General features: G+C 41.8%; 1 protein-coding gene across 6 annotated transcripts in view; it reads right to left on the bottom strand.

The window, feature by feature from the left end:
- Slc16a9 (solute carrier family 16 member 9) overlaps positions 1–25,856 on the bottom strand; it is a 63,280-nt gene extending 37,424 nt beyond the window's left edge. For 2 of the 6 annotated variants that reach the window (XM_058578039.1, XM_058578041.1), the window contains exon 1: positions 25,256–25,845. The gene's annotated coding sequence lies outside the window, so the exon portion shown is untranslated. Of the gene's footprint in view, positions 1–25,255 lie in introns of all 6 variants that reach the window. The other 4 variants (XM_058578040.1, XM_058578042.1, XM_046419790.2 and 1 more) reach the window with 4 other exon arrangements.
- Between the last annotated feature and the right edge of the window lie 2,006 nt (positions 25,857–27,862).

The following is a 27,862-nucleotide window of genomic DNA, read 5'->3' as shown; positions in this document are numbered from 1 at the left end:
TCAAATTTTTTTAAAAAAGGGATGAGGATATAGCATGTAGCTCAGCAGTAGAGCACCCCAGTGTTCAATCCCCAGTATGACAAAAAAAAAAAAAAAAAAAAAAAAGGAAAAATCAAGTCAAAGAAACTGATGAGACTAAGAATTTGTACAAAAACAAATGCATACGGGATCATCTTTCAGAAATTCTCAAATTTTTGCACTTCAGAAAAAGTACACTGACACAGGCAGAGCAGCAGAATTATGAAGAAAGCTTGTATTTTCCAGAAGATGACAGTGGAGAGGATTATCTCTCTTATTGGCTTTCAAATCTAAGTAGATAGAAATTCCTTTTATTGCCCAGCCTGGTGGCACATGCCTCCCCAGCGACTTGGGAGGCTGAGGCAGGAAGATCTCAAGTTCAAGACCAATCTCAACAATTTAGTGAGGTCCTAAGAAACTTGGCAGGAAGCTGTCTCAAAGAGAAAAAAAATGGGGCAGTGGGACTGGGGGATGTGGCTCAGTGGTAAAGTGTTCCTGGGTTCAATTCCTAATACTACAAAAGAAATAATAATAATAATAATACATGAAATTCATATGGAAAAATAAAAGACCCAGAATAGCAAAAGCAATGCTAAGCAGGAAGTGTGAATCAGGCGGTATAGCGATACCAGATTTCAAACTATATTACAGAGCAATAGTAACAAAAACAGCATGGTACTGGTACCAAAACAGGCGGGTGGACCAATGGTACAGAATAGAGGACACAGAGACTAATCCACAAAGCTACAACTATCTTATATTTGATAAAGGAGCTAAAAGCATGCAATGGAGAAAGGATAGCATCTTCAACAAATGGTGTTGGGAAAACTTGCCGCAGTCTGGCTGGGCACAATCAGGAGCCACTTGTCAAAAGAAACTAACTTTATTTTTAGAACCACACACGACAAACAAAATAGTCTCTCAGGAAAAACCCTCAGAGCCTCAACTGCCACCACCGGCTTTCCACAAGCCTCTCTCTCCCCCACAAGCTTCTCTCCCCCTCCCACAATCCTCCTGCTCTTGAGGCCGATTGGCTGGGTCACGTGGGCGGAGCCAAAAAAGTCCCCCAATGAGCAGCTCCGTGGTCTGAAAGGGCAGGGAAGCAGTCCAATGAGCATCACCGCAGAGGAGCCAATCAGCTAGATGTTGCTGGGGCCGAGGAGCCAATCAGCTAGATGTTGCTGGGGCCGCTGTGAGCCAATCATCAGCCAGCAGCTGGAAGTTTGCTGGCAGCTGGAAGTTTGCTGGGGCCCCTTTGGCTGTGGCTCTCAACATCTCCCCCTCTCTGTTTAAACAACAAGCATGTGGCTTAGGGACCGTGCCTGTTAGGCAGTCCAATTCAACATATGGTCCTTACCCGTCATCGGATGAACTGACCTCTAGGCGTCAGCCTCCTGTCTTAGGTTGGTACCACTGCAATTGGATCATACCCGTCACTGACTACCGGTCCAGCATACAGCCATACTTGTGGATAGGCCTTTGCACCTGTGGGGGGGTGAGGTTCTTTGCCTCACCTCTGTTGGCCCCCAAATTTTAGACCATCACTAGTAGAGGAGGATGCAAAATGCCATGACATTAAGCCAATTGAGGGCTCCTTTGAAAAATTGTACCACCGGTGACACCATCAGCAAAAATACTCCAGCACTACCACAATTCGCTGTACCAACAGATAGTTCACAATGCATACAGGTGAGCTCACAATGTGTCCAGGCAAGTTCTGCAAGCAGTTCAGTGATGGCTATTGTAGAAGCTGTAGATTGGTTTTATCTTTCACTTCACCAGCACTGGGATGAAGATAGGAATTCTGGCAATAATGGCTAAAGAAAAAATTATGTAACACTACAGAAGGCACTAAAAGAAAACAATTTTCTTAACAATTTACATTATCTTTAAGAGAATTATTAAATATAATGAAAAGGAAAGGTAAAAGTAAACAAACAGATCTGTTAACCTTCTTTTTTGTTTACATATTAAAACAATCCTCAACAGTTGTTTACCCAATTTAAATTAAACCATATAAATCACGTGAAAAAAAAATATTTGGATCCATTTTATCATGAGCGCTCATCATATATGATATATGGACATACGTACATTCAAACATATAACACAAAACACAAGTGTGCACACATAATATAATACATACAACACATAACATTATAGTAAAGGCCTTATAACTTTTTACAGGTGAAATCTCCATTGCAATGCTTAAAAACTCTATAGTCAAAAAATAGAACTGATCAGCAAAACATTAACCTAGGTCTGTATGAGCTCAAAAAACAAAACAGAACTTCATGATATGGCAAAGGGCAATAATAAAATAGATATTGAAAAAAGCATCCTGGTTCTGTTGCAGATGTAAGAATAGCCAAACTGGAGTTTTGGATATCAGTTGTTATGGATTTGAGCCAAATCATCTTCTTTTTGGTCTGTAGAAATCGCTTTAGTTAATCTTTCTGGAATCCAAATCGGCTGCTGTTCTCCCTGTGGAAACACATAAACAGACCCCCGACTCCAGACAATCACTGGGTCAGGACCTTGGTTAATCTCTCTGGAATCCATATCGGCTGCTGTTCTCCCTGTGGAAACACACAAACAGACCCCCGACTCCAGACAATTACTGGGTCAGGACCTTTCCATTGTCCTGTTAGAATATCCTTCCAAAGTACCTTGGGCTTATGTACATTTTTTGGACACATATGCCTTTCCGCAGCACTAAGTCCTGATGAATCCAAATTTAAAAAGTTTAGAGTAAAAAGGGTTATTTTAAGTTTATCTTTGGGGAATATATACCCCTTCCCAATTCCTTCTTTTTGCTTTAATAAATACATTTTAATAGTTTGATGAGCTCTTTCAACTATGCCTTGTCCCTGTGGATTGTATGGGATTCCTGTTATATGAGTAATGCCAAATGTTGAGCAAAATTGTTTAAAAGAGGTAGAAGTATAACCAGGGGCATTATCTGTTTTTAACTGTTTTGGAACACCCACAGTGGCAAAATTTTGTAAGCAATGAGCTATAACATCTTTAGTTTTTTCTCCGGCATGAAGGGAGCCCATCAAAAATCCAGAAGAAGTATCAACTGTAACATGCAAATATTTTAATTTTCCAAATTCTGGCAAGTGTGTGATGTCCATCTGCCAAATATGGTTAGGTATCAATCCTCTAGGATTGACTCCAAGATTAACTTGTGGTAAAAAGGTCACACAATTTTGACATTGTTTTATTATTTGTCTAGCTTGTTCCTTAGTTATTTTAAAACGCTTTTGTAAAGTATTAGCATTGACATGGAACTTTTTATGAAAATTTATAGCTTCTTATCAAATGAAACATTAGATTTACACATGATTATTGCCCAAGTATTTAACTCATTAGCTAACTCATCAATTTGATTCATAGTATATGGAGTAATAATTTTATTGGGAGAAATTCCAAACACTCCCTTTGCTGCTTTTATTCCTTTGAGTATTAATTGTCCTACAGCCTCAGGATACCTAGTAAGAATAGTGTTAGGAGAATAAGATAAATGTATCCATAATAATGGACCTTCTTGCCAAAATACTCCTGTAGGAATATTTTTTGTTGGTAGTACAATAAATAATAAAGGCAAACTTATATCAATTCTATCCAAATGCATATTTTCCATATATGTTTCAATGATTTTTAATGCCTTTCTTGCTTCAGGCGTTAACATTCGGGGTGAATTTGGATCTGATGGACCTTTTAGGATATCAAATAAAGGTCCCAACTCTCCTGTTGGTATACCTAGATAAGGCCTTATCCAATTTATGTCTCCTAATAACTTTTGAAAGTCATTAAGTGATTTGAGTTGATCTACTCGTATTTGAATTTTTGGTGGACGGACCATGGTTGAGGATAATAGAACTCCTAAATAATTAATTGGAAAATTTAATTGTACTTTATCTATTGCTATCTCTAGATTATAATTTTTTAATAAGTTTGTAAGTGTGGCATAACATTCTAGCAATGTGTTTTTATCTTTGTGTGCTAATAATACATCATCCATATAGTGAAATATTTGTAGTTCAGGATTTTGATTTCTAAGTGGCTGGATTACTTTGTTAACATAAATTTGACACATAGTTGGGCTGTTAGCCATCCCTTGAGGGAGTACTTTCCATTCATATCTCTGATCAGGACCTTCATGATTCAGTGCAGGGATAGTAAATGCAAAACGTGGACTATCCTCAGGATGAATTGGAATTGAAAAAAAACAATCTTTAATATCTATAACTAAAACATACCAGGTTTTTGGCAAAGCAGACAACTGAGGAATCCCTGACTGAGCAGGTCCCATAATAACCATCTCATTATTAATGGCTCTTAAATCTTGCAATAATCTCCATTTACCAGATTTCTTTTTGATGACAAAAATGGGAGTATTATGGGGAGATACAGAAGGTTGTATATGTCCTTCTCCTAATTGTTGTTTGACCAGGTCATGGGCTGCTTGTATCTTTTCTTTAGTCAGGGGCCACTGAGGAACCCATACTGGTCTTTCTGATTTCCAAGTAATTTTTATTGTCTCAGTGGCCCTTTCTGAAAATCCAACCCATGTCTGTCTGTTCCTTGATCTATTTGTATTGGTGCTGTTATACCTTGTTCTTGTTTTTCTAATCTTTTTCCTTTCCTAAAACCTTGTCTAGTCATAATAGTGGGTGCATTTTGGTTGATGTTATTTGTTAATGTCAAACCTAATTGATCTAGGACATCTCGTCCCCATAAATTTATAGGAAGATGATCCAATACATATGGCTGTATAGTTCCTTCACATCCTTCAGGATCCTTCCAATCTAATACCATTGCACTTCTATGGGGATTAGTCGCCACTCCTAGGCCTCGAAGCGTTTGAGTGGCTTGTTGTAATGGCCAATGTTTTGGCCATTCTTGACGAGAGATGATGCTAAGGTCTGCACCTGTATCCAGTAGTCCATTAAATTCATGTCCTTGAATATTTAGTTTTAGCATGGGGCGAGAATCTAAATTTAAAGAAAGCATAGCCCAATCTACACCTGTGGAGCCTAATCCCTTGGAACCTCTTTCTACAGTACGACTGGAAAATTTATCATGTAGGCTGGGTATTATTAGTAACTGTGCTATTCTATCTCCTGGTGAAATTACTGATATACCCTTTGGAGAACTGGCTATAATTTTTATTTCACCTTCATAATCGGGATCAATTACCCCAGGACTTATCATAAGTCCTTTTAGAGTAGAAGAGCTGCGTCCCAATAATAAGCCTACTGTTCCTTTGGGAAGAGGTCCTTTCACCCCTGTGGGAATGATTTGAACTCCCATCTCTGGAGTTAGTACTGCTCTGGCGGAGGCGCAGATGTCCAACCCTGCGCTCCCTCTGGTTTGTCTGATGAGGGATCTGATGGACAATGTGTCCTGGGCACTACCCTGATGGGGTTGCTGGGTTCCTCCAGTGTGCAAAATTCCTCATTGGCAACCTTCCATAACAGGTATTGTCCTCCATTTAGCACAGCTTTACACATATTAGCCCAATCTGCTGGCGTCATGTTCAAGTTGTTAATGGATTCGACCATGCTTACAGTGAAGGGTGCTTGAGGACCATAGGTTGTTACAGCCTCTTTTAGCTGCTTCACTGTTTTGAAATTTAAAACTTGGTAAAATCGCTGCCCTCCTGCCTCAAATACAGGGCATGTTAATATTTGAGACCTTGTCTCAGGATCCCAACTATCAACTGCGGGGGTTGGGGGCCTCCCAGCATATGGAGGTGGCGCTGTTGGTTGGACACTTACGCCCTCTGGTGATAGAAAGGTGTTAGTAGCAGTCTCCTGTAGAGGTGGTGCTGTTGGTTGGACCCTTACACCCTCTGGTGATAGAAAGGTGTTAGTAGCAGTCTCCTGTTGTAACTTTCCCCCTGATGGCTTTTTCTGTTTTACACTTTCTTTCTCTGTCTGACTAGCTTGAGAGGCCTTCTCTTTTACTTGAATCTTTTCCTCTGTCTGACTAACTTGAGAGACCTTCTCTTTTACTTGAATCATTATGTCTTCTCCTTCCTCTACCATTGTCTGAACTGAAGGCTTTGGACTAAGCAAACAAGATACGAATGTCCACAATGGCAATGTGCCAACTGGCAGAGTCCCTGGGCTTTTCTTTTCTATTCTTTTTAAATCTTCACCATGATGGTTCCATTGTGATATATTCAACAACTCCTCCTTAAAAAGCCATGGGCTACATTTTTGTATTGTATCAACGTATGCCCTGACTGCTCTTGATTTTACTGGGATGCCTCCTTCCTCTAACAATTTACTTAACACTCTTTCAGTTTGTTTTTTACTAATTTCTGATCCCATATTTCTACTATAATACAACCCAACAAGATGACGCCAAAGCCGAGACAGAATGAAATAAAAAGGGAACAACAAAAAGTCATTATAGCCTTTCTATCCTCCTGACATGTGCATCCGTCCTTTCTCCCTATCTGTTCCTCAGACGTAAATAGTTTTTCCTCAGATGTGAGCGGTTTTTCTTCCGTCTCACTCATCTCCAGGGACAGGCAACTTAAAACAAAAGTGAAGCAAAATAAAAGAGGAATCTTAAAATGGCTACCCATCCTCTCGCCCTGCCCTCAGGGGCGAGCAGTTTCACTTACCCTCAGTCGCTCCCCGTGCGAGCCACCAAATGCCGCAGTCTGGCTGGGCACAATCAGGAGCCACTTGTCAAAAGAAACTAACTTTATTTTTAGAACCACACACGACAAACAAAATAGTCTCTCAGGAAAAACCCTCAGAGCCTCAACTGCCACCACCGGCTTTCCACAAGCCTCTCTCTCCCCCACAAGCTTCTCTCCCCCTCCCACAATCCTCCTGCTCTTGAGGCCGATTGGCTGGGTCACGTGGGCGGAGCCAAAAAAGTCCCCCAATGAGCAGCTCCGTGGTCTGAAAGGGCAGGGAAACAGTCCAATGAGCATCACCGCAGAGGAGCCAATCAGCTAGATGTTGCTGGGGCCGAGGAGCCAATCAGCTAGATGTTGCTGGGGCCGCTGTGAGCCAATCATCAGCCAGCAGCTGGAAGTTTGCTGGCAGCTGGAAGTTTGCTGGGGCCCCTTTGGCTGTGGCTCTCAACAAAAACTGGAAATCCATATGCAACAAAATGAAACTGAATCCCCTCCTCTCGCCATGCACAAAAGTTAACTCAAAGTGGATCAAGGAGCTAGATATCAAATCAGAGACTCTGTGTCTGATAGAAGAAAAAGTTGGCTCCGATCTACATATTGCGGGGTCGGGCTCCAAATTCCTTAATAGGACACCCATAGCACAAGAGTTAATAACAAGAATCAACAAATGGGACTTACTTAAACTGAAAAGTTTTTTCTCAGCAAGAGAAACAATAAGAGAGGTAAATAGGGAGCCTACATCATGGGAACAAATTTTTACTCCTCACACTTCAGATAGAGCCCTAATATCCAGAGTATACAAAGAACTCAAAAAATTAGACAATAAGATAACAAATAACCCAATCAACAAATGGGCCAAGGACCTGAACAGACACTTCTCAGAGGAGGACATACAATCCATCAACAAGTACATGAAAAAATGCTCACCATATCTAGCAGTCAGAGAAATGCAAATCAAAACCACCCTAAGATACCATCTCACTCCAGTAAGATTGGCAGCCAATATGAAGTCAAACAACAAGAAGTGCTGGCAAGGATGTGGGGAAAAGGGTACTCTTGTACATTGCTGGTGGGACTGCAAACTGGTGAGGCCAATTTGGAAAGCAGTATGGAGATTCCTGGGAAAGCTGGGAATGGAACCACCATTTGACCCAGCTATTGCCCTTCTCGGACTATTCCCTGAAGACCTTAAAAGAGGGTACTACAGGGATACTGCCACATCGATGTTCATAGCAGCACAATTCACAATAGCTAGACTGTGGAACCAACCCAGATGCCCTTCAATAGATGAATGGATAAAAAAAAATGTGGCATTTATACACCATGGAGTATTACGCAGCACTAAAAAATGACAAAATCATGGAATTTGCAGGGAAATGGATGGCACTAGAGCAGATTATGCTTAGTGAAGCTAGCCAATCCCTAAAAAACAAATACCAAATGTCTTCTTTGATATAATGAGAGCAACTAAGAACAGAGCAGGGAGGAAGAGCAGGAAGAAAAGATTAACATTAAACAGAGACATGAGGTGGGAGGGAAAGGGAGAGAAAAAGGAAATTGCATGGAAATGGAGGGAGACCCTCATTGTTATACAAAATTACATATAAGAGGTTGTGAGGGGAATGGGAAAATAAACAAGGAGAGAAATGAATTACAGTAGATAGGGTAGAGAGAGAAGATGGGAGGGGAGGGGAGGGGGATAGTAGAGAACAGGAAAGGTAGCAGAATACAACAGTTACTAATAGGGCATTATGTAAAAATGTGGATGTGTAACCGATGTGATTCTGCAATCTGTATTTGGGATAAAATTGGGAGTTCATAACCAACTTGAATCTAATGTATGAAATATGATATGTCAAGAGCTTTGTAATGTTTTGAACAACCAATAAAAAAAAAGTCACAACTGATTCCATAGAAAATAATAATAATAATAATAATCCCAAACCTTTGCTCTCTTTTGTCTTTTCTCTGGTGACATTTCAACATATAGGTCAAGAGCCAAAGAAATTCTTCTTTGTGTTAAATATTTAGAAATACATACCTGTGAAATATAAAGTGCCCATGCATATCAACTTAAACTAAGGAAACATGTGTTTATGGAGATGACTAAAAGCTTCGGATCTGTTGTCATCTCATAATTTAAGACATATATGGTCTAAAAATACCATTTAGCGACTTCTCATTTTCACCTTACTCCTGTAGTTTCCTCTATTGCTTACATACCTCTCACCTGCTATTCCTCTGATGGAATAAGGTGATTCCAGTAATAGACCTAGTCTTCACCTCCCCCTTTTTTGTATGCACTTCCTTCAATAGGAATTTGCTAATTGTGTTTTGGGGAACATACGGGATTTGAGGCATATGCCAACTGCACCTGGCTATAACTTGGTTTTTATTAATTTTACTTATCTATTTATTTTGCAGTACTGAGGACTGGACCCAGAGCCTCAGGCATGGTAGGCAAGTGCTGAACCACTGAGCTCTATCCTTACCCTCCTGCAGCTATAATTTGGGTCTTAAATGTCCCCAAAGGACCATGTGTTAAAGGCTTAAACACCAGTTTAGGGAGGCGGTGGAAACTTTAAGAGTTGGGGGCTAGTCAGAAGTGGGGGATGGGACTTGGGGTATTCCTTTGAAGGGGACAGTGCCCCTCTTTCTCTTTTGTACCTTGGCTACAAGGAGAGAAGCTTTGCTTTGCCTCCTACCCCCACCATGTTGTACAGGCCAGCCAATCATTAACTGAAACCTCTCAAACTGTGAGCCAAAATAAACCTTTTCTCTTTATAAGTTGATTACCTCAGGTGTTTGTTACAGTAATGAAAAGCAGTTTCAGTCTGTAATTACCAAGGGTTAAAAAGTACAACATCTGCTGTCATCAGTGGTGTCCACATACTTATTATCTACTTTTTACAACAATTGTAAATAGCAGCAAGCTTTAAAATAATAGAAGTTCCATCTAGATCAAAGACATATTGAAAATGAATTCAACCTATTTGTTAATCTACATATGAGTGAGTGTTGTCTCACCAACATTTGTCCTTTGGAAGTTATAGACGCTGGGTCAATTTTTGTCACTGTCCACTAACATTCAATAATTTTTGTCTATGATTCTTCTTCTAAAGTCAAGTAAACTTAATTATAAATCAATATCAGTTTTGTAAAGAAAAGGAGTCTACATTGTAAACTGTAAAATCGTATCACTGTTCTCATGATATAGATATACTGAGTTTATATCTACAGTTCTATAAACATTTCTATAATGTGAAATAGCTGTATAAGCTATTATTTCAAAAAATATTACAATAGTGATGCACTCCTGTAATCCCTGTGACTCAGGAGGCTGAGGCAGGAGGTTACCAAGTTCAAAACCAGCCTCAGCAACTTAGCAAAGCCCTAAGAAACTTAGCGAGACCTTGTAAAAAGGAGGATTCTGGGGATGTAGTTCAATTCCCAGTAGAGCCATACACACACACACAGAAAAAAAAATTAGTGTTATCAGAGTTGGGAATATGACTCAGTAGTAGGGCACTTGCCTGGCATGAGTGATGCCCTGGGTCTGATACCCAGCACTGCCACAGATGGTGGCACATCTGTAATTCTAGCTACTCAGAAGGCTGGAGCAGGGAAATTACAAATTCAAGGCCACCCTGCACAACTTAATGAGACTCCACATCAAAAAAAAAAAAAAAAAAAAAACCTTAGCCAGGCACAGTGGTACATGCCTGTAATCCCAATGGCTCAGGAGGCTGAGGTAGGAAGATCACAAGTTCAAAGACAGCCTCAACAAAAGCAAGGTACTAAGCAATTCACTGAGACCCTGTCTCTAAATAAAATACAAAATAGGGCTGGGGATGTGGCTTAATGGTCAAGTGCCCCTGAGTTCAATCCCTGGTACCACTCCCCCCTCAAAAAAAAAATACCTTAAACCAAGGGAATGAAGCCAAGTAAGAAAAGCTTTTATGCATAATTCCATTTGTACAAAATGTAGAGAATAGGCAAATTCGTAGAGACAGAAAGTAGATTAGTGGCTGCCTAAGAAGTTTTGGAGCAGAAAGAGGAGAGACTACTAATGATTATGAGAGTTCTTTTGGGTGTGATGACAATGCTCTAAAATTGATTATGGTGATAGCTGCACTACCATGTATATAGTAAACTCCACCAAATTGTATACTTTAAGTAGGTGAATTGTGTGGTATATGAATTATAATTTAATAAAGCTATTATTTACAAAATGAATATAGACCCCAACTGTCAAAATTCATTATATTTAAAATTGTTTGATGCTATTGTATGTAAATTATGTTTCAATAATTTATATAATTTTAAAAAGAATTAAAATGATGCTATGAATACCCATGGTTACAATGACCGTATATTTGGCCTGGTTTGGAGATCAAATCATCTATATCTATGAGGCACTCCCAGGCGGTGGCCCTTCTCTCACTCATGTCTACACCCCCACCAATATACACACACCCAGGTTTTTAACCTAGAAACATGTTTGTACAAGGGCAATAAAATAGGAGATCCTGTGTTGCTTATTTTACTGACATTGTAGCTCCTCAAACGACAAGGGAACAAAGCTTCTCAGGCACAGTCATGACTAAACATCATAAAAGAATCAGAGCAATTAAAACAGCATAAATCCCAGGTTTCTAAAGCAAACACCAGAGACCTTTGGCTGCTTTATATACATATGGAAAAAAGAAGTAAAAGAAAATCATCTAAAGCAAGTTAGCAATATCTTCCCTTGACAAACTCCCTAGTAGGTAAGGTAAGAGTGGAAGAGGGGAAGTGTGGCTAATATCTGGTTCCAGAGTGACAGAAAGTGAGTGATGCTTAAAAGCATGGGCTTCATTTTTAAATGAAAATCTGCATTCTGATTCAGTCTATGCTACTTACCAGGTGATTATGGGCTAATTACTTAACGGCTCTGAGCCACAGTTTTCTCATATGTTAAATGGTATAAGAGTGGATTCAAAATGCAAAGCTCTATGACTGTCATACAGTAAAATGCTTAATGAAGATTAGCTATTAAATTTATAATCTGAAGGAATGTCTCATAATTTCATACCCACTTCCTCAGTTACTGCATACTCAAGTTACTGGATAGTTACTGGATACTCACTCATTGTTCTAAAAACAACTAGTTCCCAGAGCATTAGAAATCTAGGGCTTTTAGCTGGGAATGGTAGCATATGCCTATAATCTCAGCTACTTAGAAGACGGAGGCAGGAAGATCACAAATTCAAGGCCTGCCTGGGCAATTTAGTGAGACCTGTCTTAAAATCAAACAGAAATAAAAAGGGCTAGAGATGTAGCTCAGTAGTTGAGTGCTTGCCCAGAATGGTCAAGGCCTTGGGTTTGAGCCCCAGCCCCAAAGGAAGGAAATAAATTCAAAAGTGGTGTTTACAGGACAAATATCCTTAAATTCAAAAATCCCATAACTGAAATGTTCCAAAATCTGAAACTTTTGATGGCAACATGATGCCACAAGTGGAAAATTTCACTCCTGAACTGTTGTAGTCAAAACACAGGTGCATTAAAAAACGTTTTCTAGCATTACCTTCAGACTATGTAGATACAAAACAGAAATAAATATCATGTGTAGACTTGAGTCCTATTGCCAAGATATCTCATTATGTATAAGCAAATATTCCAAAATTCACAAAAATCTGAAACACTTCCCAAGCATTTTGCATAAGAGATTTGTTAGAATTTTGTTTCCCTTTAGTTTGGGGGTTCGAGGAGTATTTTATTTTTTTTATTTTTTAATTAGTTACACATGACAGTACAATGATCTTGACATTTCATACATTTGAATCAAAGGGGGTATAATTTCTCATTTTTCTGATTGTACAGATTGCAGAATCACATTGGTTATACAGCCACGTATATACATACAGAAATAATAATGTCTATTTTATTCTGCTGCCCTTCCTATCCCCCCTTCCCCTCCCCTCCCCTTCAAGGAGTATTTTAGTGTGATAAAAATTTTAGAATCCGAATAGTGCGTGCGTGAGTCCGTGTGTGTGTGTGTGTGTGTGTGTGTGTGTGTGTGTTACATCCTGGTCCTTTTTATTTTTTTTATTTTGAGATAGGTTTTCTCACTCTGGTGCCCAGGCTAACCTTGTTCCTCCTACCTCAGCCTCCCAAGTAGCTGGAATTACAGAACTGTGCCACCTCCCCTGCAGATCTGTGCATTATTAAAAAGGCACCCTGTGGTTCTGACCCAGGTCATCCACACTGACACTTTGAGAAACTTCACCAAACCACAGTGATTCTCAACCTGCCTGAAATTCTCTGCAGAGCTATACAAACCTGATGCCAAAACCCAGCACCAGACTGCTCCAGAAGGGTGCCCTCCCCCTGCTTCCTTCAGAAGCTTCTCAGGAGTCTGATGTACAGGCAGGGGTCAGGATCACTGCCCCGTGAAACCCTCTTCTAACTCAGAGGGTAAGGAACAACTGACTCTGGTTGCTGCAGGGGGTGGCACAGCGTCCTCTATGTTCAGAGTTTCAATGTTGCTCCTCACAGATTCATATGTTGAAATCCTAGTCCCAAAGGTGATGGATCCTCAGGCTAGAGAGGGAAAAGGATAAGCAGCAGCTGTGGGCAAGAGGGGGACTGGAGGAAGTGTAAGCTCTCACGCTGTCTTAGTCATTCCGGCTCCTGTAACAAAACCCACCAGCCGGGAGGTTAGAACCACAGAATTGCTCCGAGTTCTCAGGAACTGGAAATCCAAGATCAAGGTAGATGCACTGTCTAGTGATGGATGGTTCACTTCCTGGTTCATAAATGGTGCCTTCTCACTGTGTCCTCACCTGGTTCCAGGAGGGATGGGTATTTTTTTTCTATAAGGACACAAATCCTATTCATGAAGCCTCCACCTTCTGAACCTAATCATCTCCCAAAGGCCCTACCTCCTGACATCATCACCTTCGGGACTAGGATTTCAACAAATGAATCTATGAGGAGGAACATTCATACTCAGAACATAGAGCACCCTGTGCCACCCCCTGCAGCAACCAGAGTCAATTGTTCTTTTAACTCCACTGTTCCTCACTGTCAAGGGCATAGCTTATTTAGCTCACCACTCACTGATCTTACTTAATCTTCGTATCTGGGTTTCAAATAGAAATGAAAACAAATGCTTGTAGGAAATGTTACAGGGCAAAGGCCTGCCAGGAAGCTGAAGCAACTACAGCAATCCTTTCTCACCCTGATTCTTGCGAACACGACAATAAATTTTCAGACATGTCACTCAGAGTAAGCAGCCCTGAGTTTGCTGAAGAGAGAGGAAAATGGAAAAGGGACATTCTCAAGGGAAAGTGGACCTTCTCAGAGAGAAGGACAGGGTACCCCTCCTGCCATCCAGTTTTATTGGAGGTCTCAAGGAAGTTTCCAGAGAATCCCACCCAGGTCTGCCTCTTGACTTTTGACTGACAGCCTAGGAATTGCACAGACCACCTCAAGAGAGGAGGGTGTAGTACTCACAGAACTGCAGCTAAGGAAACTGAGTCCCCCCAATTCTTGCCTCAGTTCCCTCCCTCCCATTTAATTGGTTTGTAACCCTTTGAATAGCCCTCAGAAAACATTCTCTGTGAGTGGGTTTAGACCAACCTGGAAGGGTATGACCTGATCTTGAAACAATGGTTTTCCTTAAAGAGATGCAATTATGGGTGGGGGAGGTTTTCACAGACTAGGCACCCCTACTTGTCTGTTAGATAAAGTTTCCTGTGGTTTTCAGTTCTCCCTCTTTGTTCTTTCTCTGCTCACCGGTTCATGGCTGACTAACTGCCTAACAGAGAGGATGGCTATGGAAAAAAATGTTTTCTTGATTTTCTACAAAATTTAGGGGGAAATGCAGGAGAACACTGCCAATGATGAAAAATTTAAAAGATGAATATATTCATTTATCAGCAGATTTGCAAAGGTTTTTTGTTGTTTTTGTTGTTGTTGTTTCGCAAACTGGAGAAAGTGTTATAAGAGAGTGTATCAAATGGCTCTTTAAAAAGATCTCTAACATGCCATTGAGCCTGAGTGAATTGTGTCATTGTAGAAAAGCAAGCACCTCTCTCCAAAGGAGCAAAATTTGGCACAAAAAGAGAGAACAATTGGACCTTCACAGGAGAACATGGCCTTTTTCCTAAGCACACTGGAGCAGAGAGAGAGAGAACAGAGACATGAACAGTCACCTGCTCCCTCCTCACTTGGGGTATTTGGCTCTGTCCACACGGGTGGTAACAAGGCTATTAACCCCACACTTGGATGTGGCAAATGTCCAGAATCTATTGGCTGCTCTCTGGTTAGAGAATGAGCCTAGTTTTACCCTTGCAGCTTCAGAGAAAGCCAGCACACACCATCACCAGCCAGAAGAAAGTCCTTTCCTATCTTTCCTGTTGTCCACAAAGGCCAAACACGGGCTCAACCACCCCACAGTGTCATCCTTATGCTGTTTGGCAGCCAAGGTAAGATCAAGAATCTCCAGACAGCCAGTGTCAAGATACTCACCCCTACTTTCCTGGTCCACACCACATTCCACAGCCAGCCTCTGCCGTCCCCAGCATAGCAGTTATGGGGTTATCAGGAAAAACCCTGAGAAGATTCTAACTATGATGATGGTGTTGCTGAGGAGGAGGATAATTATAATAAGGCAGTCAACATGGTAGTCACCTATTAATTTGTTCACATTAGCAAAACCACCTCTCAGTTTAGGAAAGGTTGGGAAGCTATGATCTTCTGGTAACAGTGTCATGTGGTTCACAAGAAAGGCTGGTAGGATTTTCACCTCAGTAACTATAGTTTTGCAAGAGTACACACCCAGACATTATTATGTAGAGATATAATTCTAGAAAATGCAGTATAAGGAATGGGAGCACAGGCTCGGGACCTAGATAAACTGAGTGCACTTCCCAGCTGTGGTATTATGTAGCAGTGTCACTTTCAGCAGGTCACTCATATCTCTCACTTGCTTCATGTATCTAGTAGGGGAATGATAGGATTTACCTCATCAGACTGGTGCAGTGATTATGTGAGTTAATTTAAATAAAATACTTAGCATGGTGCCTGGCATACAGTAATCTTAACATAAATCATTATTTCTTATACCTTTCAACCTAATCTATTTACAAAATGATTTTTTTAAAATACTGGCACAGCTCCTCCTAAAATCTGAAAATACTGAGCCTATACAAAAAGTCTGGCCAGAATGTCTTTGACTGCCCTCCTGCCCTGACACAACAGAACATCTTCTATTAGACACTTGGTTCTAGAATTTCATTATCTCACATTCACCAGCACTGAAAACACCCCACACGTACATTACTACACCCCCTAAAATATCGAAATGATATTTTCAACATCCTTTGGCACAATTTCTTAACAGAAAGAAGAAAAGTCAACCAATGGGAAGAAGGCAGTCTCAGTGAGAAAGGACCACAATGACAGTGACCAATTGTCTGTTTTTCAGATCACCAAGAGCCCTCAGGTCAAAACAGCCATGAAAAGTTAAAAATAAATAAATAAATGAAACAAAACAAGAGGCACTGAAATCCAAACAAGGTTTGCTTTCATATTCTTTCTTTCATTTCCTTCCTTTCCTTCCTCCCTATTCTCTCCCACTCTCCTTCTTTCCTTCCCTCTCCTTTTCTTCTTCCTTCTTTCCCTCCTTCCCATCAATCTTCTACCCCTCCCTCCCTCCCTCTCTCCTTCTTCCTTTCTTCCTTTTCTCTTCAGTGCAGGAAGTCCCAAGGCTCATGAGCATCCTTCCTCCAGACACTGCTGAACAGGATGCTTGTGATAGGAAGCAGATAGACATGGGGGTGGGCATGAAGTTCAGACTGGGCCTACCACAGCCACCCACCACATGCTTTCTCTTAAAAAGCTCTTTACCTAAGGCCATTCTGGCTCTGCTCTGACTTAAGTCAACAGGATAGGTTACATTCCTGGCAAACAACCTGTTATCCATAGAGCTATATCTCTTAAGGCTCTTGATTTTAAGATTCCTCCCTGCTGATAAGAACATAAGCTACCCTGAAGGTGAGACTTTTATGACTCTGATCAAAGCCACCTACCATAAAAATCTGTAAAAACAAGTTCCAATTAGAACAAGTTAGTGCACACCAAGGTGACTGAGAGTTGCCTTTACATCTTTAGCATATGATTTTAATCCCACCTCCTCCATGAGTTTTGCTTGGGCACGTGTGGGTAAGAACAAGCACAGCAAGAACTTAAAAATCTGATGTAATCTTACTGTAAGTCAAAAGTTGACAGGTGGTACCTGGGTGGGACTTTCTATAAATTCCCCTAAGACTTCCAATAATAGGACGCATGCAGGGCATGGTGGCTCAATGTGTAATCCCCAGTGACTCTGAAGGCTGAGCCAGCAGATCACAAGTTCAAGGCCAACCTGGGCAATTCAAAAGGCCCTGTCTCAAAATAAAATTTTAAAAATGGTCTTGGGATGTAACTCAGTAGCTAAGTGCCGGGTTAAATCCTTAGTAAAACACATACACCCACACACACACCCCTAGGAAACAAAGAGGCCACAACATTTCTCTCTTCTCTTAAAGAGGGCCCACTGTCTCCCCTGCTCTTGAGAGTGCTTTCATGCTATGTTTTTACTACATTTCATGCCTTGCCTGACAATTTCTCCTGTAAAAACACAGGAGGCAAAAAACACAACACAATCCCCAGACTACCAATGGTAATTCTTTTTGGTAAAATGAAGATGAAAATTAATCTTCAAAATTGACAAAAGCTACCTGTGACTTTAAAACCAACTGCTTTGTCTCTTAAGCATGTCAACACTTTGCCATTACATCATTCATGCCCCAGTTTTCCTCTTTTTATCCAACTCAAAGAGACCCCTTTCTTCTTCCAAAGATGTTCAGGATCTTCCTTTCTAAACCAGTTCTCAGAAAACAGGTAGCAACTCAAGGTGTATCAAAAAGGAAATGAAGGACTCTATTCCAAGGTCACCACTCCACATGAGCATGTTTGTATTAACAATCAAGATCTATACTGGAGCTGGGCATGGTATGGTGGCTCACACCTGTAACCTCAGTGCTTTGGGAGACTGAGAAGGAAGGGGGATCACAAGTTTGAGGCCAGACTTAGCAACTTAGCAAGACCCTGTCAAAAAATAAAGAAAAATAAAATGTTCCTAGGTTCAATTGCCCATACCACCTTTAAGAAGAAAAAAGAAAAGCCTGCACTAGCCTGTATGGAATTTCAAACATGGCTGCGAAACACTAGGCTCACTGCTTGGAATAAAGATTTAGTAAATGTTATATATTGTATTACAGTTGCATTGTGTGTGTGTGTGTGTGTGTGTGTGTGTGTGCGCGTGCACGTGTGCCAGGAATTGAACCCAGGAATGCTTAATGATTGAGCCACATCCTCAGCTCTTTTTATTTTTTATTTTGAGTCAGGGTCTCACTAAGTTGCTAAGGGCCTCACTAAGTTGCTGAGGCTGACTTTGAACTTGTGATCTTCCTGCCTCAGCCTCTCAAGCCACTGGACCTCTAGTTGAATCTTTTACATATTTCCTTAGAAAAAAAATTGAAAGAATACTCCATTTGCCTCCATTTCCTCAACTCAGTATGTTGTGGTTTCTGATGCATCCAAACAAGAAAAAGTCCTTGTTATGGTGTCACCCTGCACCTTCTTAATGCAGTCTACTCAAGCCTAACACTATTTACACCTCTTCTTTGCACAAAACCAAACAAGCCCCCCAAAATCAAAACTTCCCCAGTAGCTTTTGTTAACTCACTCCCACATATGACCCTCCCAAGCTCCAGTAAGATCACAGACAAGCAAAGCAAGAAATCTGACATCTCCAGCTCTGACCTCTCTTCAGAACTCCAGATCCATATTTCCAGCCAATTTCTCACCATTGTCCATGTTGAGATCTCATCTGGATGTTCTCAGGCCCCTCACACTCAACATGTCCCTTATCTCTCTTCCTGAATTCCATCTGGAAACCAACATCCCGTAATTCCATCAGCCTAAGCACAAAGCCTCCTCTTCATGGCATCCTGGCTCCTCCTTACCCAGTGTCCCAGAGTCCTTCAGACAATGACCTCTGTACCATACTCTTCCTCTCCATCTCCTCCACAAATCCTTGGCCTGTCACAGTCACCTACTTACTGATGGGTCCTCTGCTTCCACTCTCTCCCTGATGCAGTTCATCTGCCGGGCTGCTACCAGACCCATGCTTCCAAACCAAAGTTCTTGGATCATCTTAATTGTGCTTTCAACTTTTCAAATCCTCCCATTGTTCATCATCACCCACTATTTTCTCATGAGCAGAGCAGAGGGTTTTGTTTTTGTTTTAATTCTTTTTTTAATCTCATTTATTGTTTAAAAGCACACTAGGAAATCGTTAATGATCATTTGACCCTCAGGAAGCATATCATTTCCTTCACTGAAACTGTGATGTTATTCAAAAATTATAAATAAAAATGAAAAATATTTATTTTATAAATCCATGTTTTATCCATGTTACATTAGATATTTTTACCTTTAAACACTCAGCTACCCTGGGGGCAGTGGTGAATGTCTGCAATCCCAGCAACTCTGGAGGCTGACAAGATGAATGCAAATTTGAGGCCTGTCTCAGCAACTTAGCAAGACCTGTCTCAAAATGAAAACCCAGGGCCTAATACATGCTAGGCTAAGTGAGGGCTCTACCACTGAGCTGCAACTCCAGCCATGACGAAGATTTGAGCACCATGAGCCAAGTGTACAAATACACTTGGTCCGAGTGGAAACCAGAATCAATTTCTTAGCAGTTTATTATTTCACTCTGGGGCAGGAAGGAAAATGTTTAGAGAACCAGCTCTGGGTCTCTGGGTCCTGGAATTAAACCATACTATTGTGCCTGAAAGGGATAATTAACATGAGTTAACTGCTGGGATCTCTAAATTCTATCAACAGCATGGCCATGGGAAAAGGATATCCTTTGACCTTGAAGGTTTTGTAGATTGTCACATGATTGCCAAAGAGCTCCTCCAAAGGTATTACCCTGTGGATATAGGGAGCAAGACTGACGTGTTTCAGCAAAAAGGCAAGATAGGTTGGAGATAAAGTGGATTTGGTCTAGGGTCATAGAAGCTGAAGCCAGAAGGGACCCTGGACGTCATCTAATCAAAGACTGGCAACACTAAGGCCAATCTCATCTCTAGGGTGTCTCTGTGTGTGTATGTGTGTGTAATGTGTGCCTGTGTGTTTTCACCTGCTCAGTGCTAATGCTTTTGTTTTTGTTTTTAGCAAATTTGAATAAATTGCCAGTGTTTTAAAACTGAAAGATTTCAGTCAAGGGTGGTGGTGCTTGCCTATAGTCCCAGCACTTGGGAGGCTGCGATAAGAGGATTGTTTGAACCCAGAAGTTTGGAGCCAGCCTTGGCCTCATCCCATATCCTCTCTCTTCCCAAAGAGTTTAAGAGTTTCTTTTGAATGGGTCATTGAAGTTCACGGTCATATAAGAGTTTTAGGGTTTATTAAGAGTGAAAAATGTCCCATGATTAAATATGTAGAGGGAAAATAATCAGAATTATGGGAATGAAGATGCAAAGAAAAAAAATTAGAAGAATATTCCTATGGTACCAGGTCCAAATTCTAACTACTCTTAATAAAGATTATCATGTGTAATACACTTGTTATGTGATAGCACAATACTTCAAAGAACCGGCTCTGGAAGCAAATTGCTTAGTGAGACCTCATCTCCAAAAACATGAAAAAAATTAAAGAAGATTTCTCATAAAAATCTGAATTTTAGAATTCACTCAAAAAGTCAGTATAGTAACACTGGGCTATCATTTTTATATAACAATTAATTGGACCTGAGTAACCTTGGCCCTCAATGGATGAGGCTTATTCTCTCCAATTCTTCCTACTTCCTAAAATCTCCCTGACAAAGGGCCAAGACTGAATTGCATTGGGTGTTTGCATTTGTGCAACCTCCCACCTTCCTCATGCCTCCCCCTCAGGCTCCTTTGCTCACTTACAAAACGTGTCTCACTTGGGTGAACCTCATGAACTTGCCACCATGGATCATATTAATTTGATTTACACAAGGAGACAGATTTAAAGATGTCATGTGGGGGCAGAAACCAGTGTCAACATCTCTTACCAATCCAGTGAACTGTCATCTATTTCTAAGTCCTGCTCTCAAGCTCAGATGAGAAGGCAGCAGGCTTTGTAAATTATTCAGTCTGAGAATAGTTGGAAAGGTCTAGAAATTTAACAGAGTTAAACACAGGCAAAATGAGGGTCATCCACACAGATACAGATTGGCACCATCATCTACCTGCTTCCCACATTCTTGTCATGCTCTCTGTGCTGCCAGACCCTTGCTATAGCTTATCTGTCTTCCATACAACCCTCCCCAAAGCTTGGCCAAGGAGTGGTGTTCTGGTACAGAAATCCGTGACCATGCTATGGACCCTGAAGTCCTCTTCTGCTTCATATAAACTTATACATGATCATGTGGAGTCCAGACTGTTGTCTGAACACACTTTAGTATTCTATGTACAACTAGTACGTTTGCTATATCACCTTCAAAATAAAAAAAAAAAATTAAGACATAACACTGATGTGTATGGGATGCTGAAATAGAAAAGTATCTGGTGCATTGGGGGAATAATGAAAGTACTGAAATCTTCCAGAGAATCTGTCTGGTTTGGACCTCATATTTGAGGCTATCACATTTGCGAATGTTTTTCTCATCCCATATCCTGTCTCTATTCGAAGAGTTCATTTCTTTTGAGTGGGTTATTAAAGTATAAGATCATATGATAATTTTTTTTCAGTACTAGGGATTGAATTCAGGGGCACTCTACAACTGAGCTACATCGCCAGCCATTCACATTATTTTTTTTTACTTTTAGACACAGTCTTGCTAAGTTTCCAAGGCTGTCTTTGAACTTTTGATCCTCCTGCCTTGGTCTCCCAAGTCAGATCATAAAATAGTTTTAAGGAGTATTAAGATGTTGAAAAATGCCCCATTACTGAATGTGTAGAGGGAAAATTGATCTGAATGATGGGAATGAGGATGCCAAGAAACAAATGGAGGAATACTCCTGCAGGTACCAGGCCCAATTTCTAACTGCTATTAATAAAAGTTACCATGTATGACACTCTTATTAGTGATATCACAATAGTTCAAAGCATCAGCTCTGGAAGCAGATGGCTTGGGTTCAAATTCCTGTGCTACCATTCACTTAATTGATTTGCCTTATCAAAATTCTCATCCTAAAATAAAAATAATGTCTCCCTAGGTAACATAAGTGGCTCCCCTTACATAAGTATGTTTAATAAACACTATGACTTTAACGATTGAAACAGATAATAGAGATGTTTCCCTATCACAATTTGAATCAGCTAAGTTATTATACCATAAGATTGCCAACTTGGGGGGAAGCACTGTTGGATATGACTAAAGTTTTGAAGGCTATTTGGAACACATTCCTTTTTTATAGTGATAGGAAGCAAACATCATTGAGATTTTAACTGTTTGCTCATTTTAGAGGGAAACTTACAAAACTGAATTTAAAGTCAAAAGGAGGTAAAGGATGCTAATGCTAAGATTGTTGGTATGACTATAATAATTTTTGTCACATTTTAACTTATTAACATGACTTTTCTTGTTCTCCATACTTTACCTCTATTCTACCTCCCAGTATTATCTAGCTTAAATTCCAGTTTCCACCCACTTCAAATTGCTCCGTTTCTTTGGATCACAACAGACTTCCATACCTCTGTGCCACTCTCATTCCAGTGGCCACTTTATAACAGGGAGCTCCCTTCTCAAGACCCAGCTGAAATGCTGCACCCACCACAAACATTTCTCAGTTCTTAATGAATGAACTTCTCTTTTTCTTTGTCATCCAACAGCACCCCATTGATGTTCTGTCCTATGACTCCATTCATACTATCTTGTATTGTTAATATTTAATAAACATGCCTATCTTTCCCATTAGCTTAAGTCGTCAAAGGAAAGGATCATTCTTTCTCTTAAACTCAATTTTAAGTTAGAGTTCAATTCTTTTATCCATAGAAAGTTCATTGGTGTGTGTGCATGGCGGAGGGGGAATTCTCAAATAAAACATCAGCTAGCTCAAAAACTATGTGTTTTTGCAACAATCCTTCTTTTTTTTTTGAGTGGGGTAGTACTAGAGATTGAACTCAGGGGCACTTGGCCACTGAAACACATCCCCAGTCCTATTTTGTATTTCATTTACAGACAGGGTATCACTGAGTTACTTAGTGCCTCACTTTTGCTGAGGCTGGCTTTGAACTCACAATCCATCTGCCTCAGGCTCCAGAGCTGCTGGGTTTATAGGCATGCACCACCATGCCCAGCTGCAATCCTTAATTAAAATTAAACCCTTAACAAGGGATGGTAGGAAGGGGAAGTATAGAAGTTCATTGGATTAGATGAAGGGGATTGAAGAGAAGGAAGGGGATATGGGAATACGAAAGACAGTAGAAAGAAGCAGATGTAACGTTCCTATGCTCATATGTGAGTACATGACCAGTATAACTCCAAATCATGTACAACAACAAGAATGGGATCCTAATTGGAATGGGTTGTACTCCATGTATGTACAATATGTCAAAATGTCAAAAACCCTACTGTCATGTATATCTAAAAATAACAACAACAACAAAAAAAGATTGAAGTCATGGGACTGAGGATGTGGCTCAGTGGTACAGAACTTACCTAGCATGCCTAAGGCCCTAAGTTCTATCCCCAGTAATGGGGGTGGGAGTGGGGGTGGGGGTGGATCTAAGTCACTAGGTGATACATTCCTGTAAAGTTGTAGTTTCTCAAGCAAGACCTTGTCTCATTTCATCTTCCCACAGGCCTTCTACACTCTCCTGCATTCTATGAATAAAGCTCACTGTAGAAAAGAAAAAAATATATATATTTGAGGGTTCTAAATATTGGGGTGAGAAGGTAAAACTTGAAAATCTGACCACATCTAGTTGTTATCTTCTAGCTCTACAATCTGTCCAGATAGATTCAGACACAAACCAATGCACACCACCATCACTACCAGTTTCTCAGAGTCCAATCCCAAACCAGTAAAGATTTCCTAATGTCCTGAACTACCCTCACCATACCTTTTGCCCTTCCAGAAATTCATCCTATAGATCTGAAGGGCCCCTGTCATCCCAAGAACCTATACACAAATGGAACAATCCAAGGATGCTCTTAAGCTGCTTAGTGGAACCAATAATATGAGTTGGTGCAAGATTTCAGGTTAAAGAATTTTATTATCTAATTTCTACTTTCAAGAAACTGTAGGGAGAGAAAATCTTGGTTTTGGTAAACTAAACCTATTATCTGCATTTACATACCACCTGAATGGGACTGTAATCATGTAATGTATAATCTGTCCTTCCATTTCATAATCTTCTCTAGCTTCTTCAGTGATCTGTCTATATCTACCTTAAGGATTTGTTTTTTCTTTTTCAGTACTGGAGGTTGAACCCAGGGTGTGTGTGGGAGCAGGGAACTACACTCCCATCCTTTTTATTTTTTATTCTGAGACAAGATCTTGATAAATTGCTCAAGATTGTAGCTCAGTGGTAGAGTGCTTACCCAGCAAGAGGAAGGCCAGGTTCAATGCTCAGTACTGCCAATATACATTTTCAATCTTTTTTTTTTTTTTTTGTACCAGGGATTGAACTCAAGGCCACATCCCCAGCCTTTTTTGTGTGTTTTAATTAGAGACAGGTCTCACTGAGTTGCTTAGTGCCTCACTAATTGCTGAGGCTGGCTTTGAACTTGCTATCCTCCTGCCTTCCCCAGCCACTGAGATTTCAGGCTTGCGCCTGGCTTCAATATACATTTTCTATGTATCTCCAAACTGTGGTAGCCCAGGAGATTTGTCCAATGAAAGTTATATCAAGTAGCTTACTGTATAAGTTATATAGTTAGTATGAATGCTGTCTATATTTCCTGGATGGTTTGTGCCAGGTAGATTTGGCATCCCTAGAAGGCAAAGCACTGATTTGTTTTTAAAAATAGTTATCATCTCTCTGGTAAGCCTCTGGGCGGTTCTGAAGCCAGGGTTTGTTACCTGGGTCGAACCACAGATAGGCATAAGCAGCAAGTTCCGCTGGGTGATCAGGTAGCAGAGGTGCCAGTGCCTCTCGAGATCATGGAGAAGGCAGGGCTCCTCCGCTGGCCCAAGGGCTTTCCCCAGTGGTGCTGAACCTGGCGAAGCCAGGCGTAATCTGCCAGCCCTGAGCCCTGCGTGCTGCTTTCCTAGCAGCCCAAGCGCACCCGGTGCGCCCCAACACCGACTCTCTCGGGGGACCTTGCTTGAACCCAATCCTGACCAGAGGCCTATTCTCTCTCTCAAGGAAATGGGGGCCCATCTGGATCCCACGCCTTTGCTCTGCCCCCAACTCCAGAAACTATCTCCGGAGTTCTAAGACATAACGCCGCTAGCCCCATCCCGGGGCACCGTCCTCCCTCTAGGACCCCCTTTCTTTTTCTCTGCCTGTTCCACGCACAATGTAGCCCTCAGATTCCCAGGGAAATGTGCTCACCGCGGAGAAGCACTCCATCCAAGAGCCGGGTGTTAGCGATGGTTGTGAGAGCACCGCGCACACTCAGCTCCCAGCACATACCCGAAACAAGAAACCGGTTACAAGTTGACCGTCCGCGGGTGACAGCGTCGTGGCCATCTCCTTCTACTGCTCAGAGTGCATACGAGAAGTTACTTCTCGCCTCCAGGAGGCTAGGCAGCAGAAACGGCCGCACACCCTTGGGACCCTCCCCACGAGCCCTAGCCCTTTACCTGAGTACCGGCCTCGGAGGGGGCTCCGGGGCGCAGCACCCGGCACAGGCCGGGCAGATGGTGCGGTAGGGACCACGGCTGCCGCTCTCCCCTGCAGCTCGCGGCCAGGCGGCTATTTATCCCGGGACCCGGCCCCTGCAGCTGTATTGGGCAATCCGTCCCACTACGCCTTGTCCCGGGGGCCGCCGCCCTCTGCCCCCGCCGAAACCTGCGGCGGCGGCGGCGGCCACATGGAGCTGGGGAGCCTGCCCTCTCTTTTGGGCTCCACCTTTTTTCTTCTCTTCCTCCTCCCTGCGAAGTTTCCCCCCCCCAGTATTTCCCCCTTGTTTCTCTTCTTTGCCGGGCACCCTGGCCAGTCTGAACCGGTTGTGACTGCGCTGGTGGCTGGGGGAAGGAGGAGGAGGAGATGGAGGCAGAAAAGCGGGCGGTAGGGGCGCTGCGCCTGCTCTCGTGGCTCCAGACCGGCCTGGCCAGGAGGAGGGAGGACACTGCCTAACAGCGGCTGCGCCCAACACTGAGCCACCAAGGCCGCAGGAGAGGTGGGCACCGCTGGCTAGGCGCCCTCTCCATGCGGACACACGCGCGTTCCTTGGCACCACTGAGCCCCGCTGCCGCCCACTGTGTGCTGTAGTCCTGCAGGCCATGGACCGTGTGCATTTGTGGGGATCCCGGGTCTGGCTATGAATGCAAGTCCCCCCTAGTCTCTCTGGCTTCCAAGGCCACCTGGCGCCCTGCTGGCATTGATCCAGAGAAACCGGTACCAGAACTTTGTGAAGTCGATGCTCCTGGGCAGTGGAAAGTAAAAAATGCCAATTGTTGTCTTTTGTGACAGCTCTGCTAGAAAGGATGGTGTCCTGCAATGCACAGGAGAGGGAGGGGGGGAGGCAGAGAGAGGGAAGAGAGAAGGAGTGGAGAGAGAGAGAGAGACTGATACTGCATATGAGGATGGTCAGTCTGCCCAGTAGTTGACTGAACAGCACTAACAATACCATCTTTGGCCGTTAACGGGAGCTAACACAGATGTGTGCCGTATTCCCAACAAAAAAAATCAGTGTAACAAACTGGACATAGTTCCTAGATACCAGTGGTTCACCAGGTGTGGGACCCCAACTCCAGTGATTGGCACTTTCTGTATTAGTGTGTGGTATGTGGGTGGTGTGTTTGTGTGTGCACGCGCTTTTTTTTTCTGGGAAGCAGCACTGCTTTTCTACTCAAAGTAGAAAGGGGACTAGAGCCATGCACCAACTCAGTGAGTATCCTCTTTACACAATGAAGGATTTGATTTCAGACCTGGGCAAAGACTACATCTTGTAAAAAAATTGCTGTCAGAAAGCCAGATTAAGCTTTGTAACTCTCTTGAGCCTTATATGTTATAAGTTTCCTTACTTATGACATTAGAATGAGATTCCCAGACTCTTGCTTGCATCATGGAGTCTATGTGAGATGAGAATTAAAAAAAAAAAAGGCCTGTGGAATCTGACTGGTGGAGGTCATCCTTTCCCCCATGTGATTCCTTTCTATTCAATTTACTGACTTCCAGGTTATGAGAAAGGAAATGAGCAGGTTTTTGTTTTTGTTTTGTCCCCCTCCCCTAAAAGGAAGAAAGAGTAAGGAATATATTACTACAGTAAGAATTGGAGAGAGGTGGTCTCAAATAGTTTCTGGATGGAAAACAAATGAAAAGGTGGTGCTGTTGTTACCAATCTTTGTCCCCAGATTGGTTCCTTTTTCTCTCTTGGAATTGCGGAACTAGAAATAAGACTGAGCTCAACTGGGCAGCTGAGGAAGGTTTATTCTTGACCAATAATAAGAGAAGCAGGGAGAAAGGCTCAAAGATCAGCCTCTCTGTTGGGGATTGGAAGGTTATAGATATAAAGGCAATGAGGGAGAAAGATAGGCTAATAAAGGAAGGAATATAATGCCTTTTCTGAAAATGGGTGCAGATTTTCTGCAAATTTACATGCTATCTCTTTCCCTTCCTTTCTTGATTCTTTCTGGTCATTTTCAGGATGATTAAGAACCTCATAAGGATGTGTCATTTAGCATGCAGAAGGATTTATAATGAAGTTTGCATTTGTCTGATGATTCCTCTAGCAGCCATCTTCAATCCCACTGGTTTCAGTTAGCCCACCAGAAGAGAAACTTCTGGCTCTTAGTAATACTGTCCTCAAAAATAAGCAAGAGTAGGATGGGATAGAAGTTCAATGGTGTCCCACTATTGTAATCCCAGTGAATCAAGAGGTTGATGCAGAAGGATTGCAAGTTCAAGGACAGCCTAGGCAATTTAGCCATCTCAAAATAAATATTTTTAAAAGGATGGGACTGAGTGCAGTGTCATAGTCTTCAGCACCTTGGG

This window comes from Marmota monax, unplaced genomic scaffold, assembly GCF_021218885.2.
Source record: "Marmota monax isolate L192 unplaced genomic scaffold, Marmota_monax_Labrador192_F-V1.1 WCK01_AAM20220418_F8-fsc00019, whole genome shotgun sequence".
Lineage (NCBI taxonomy): Eukaryota > Metazoa > Chordata > Mammalia > Rodentia > Sciuridae > Marmota > Marmota monax.
This window is presented reverse-complemented; position numbering and strand designations above follow the sequence as displayed.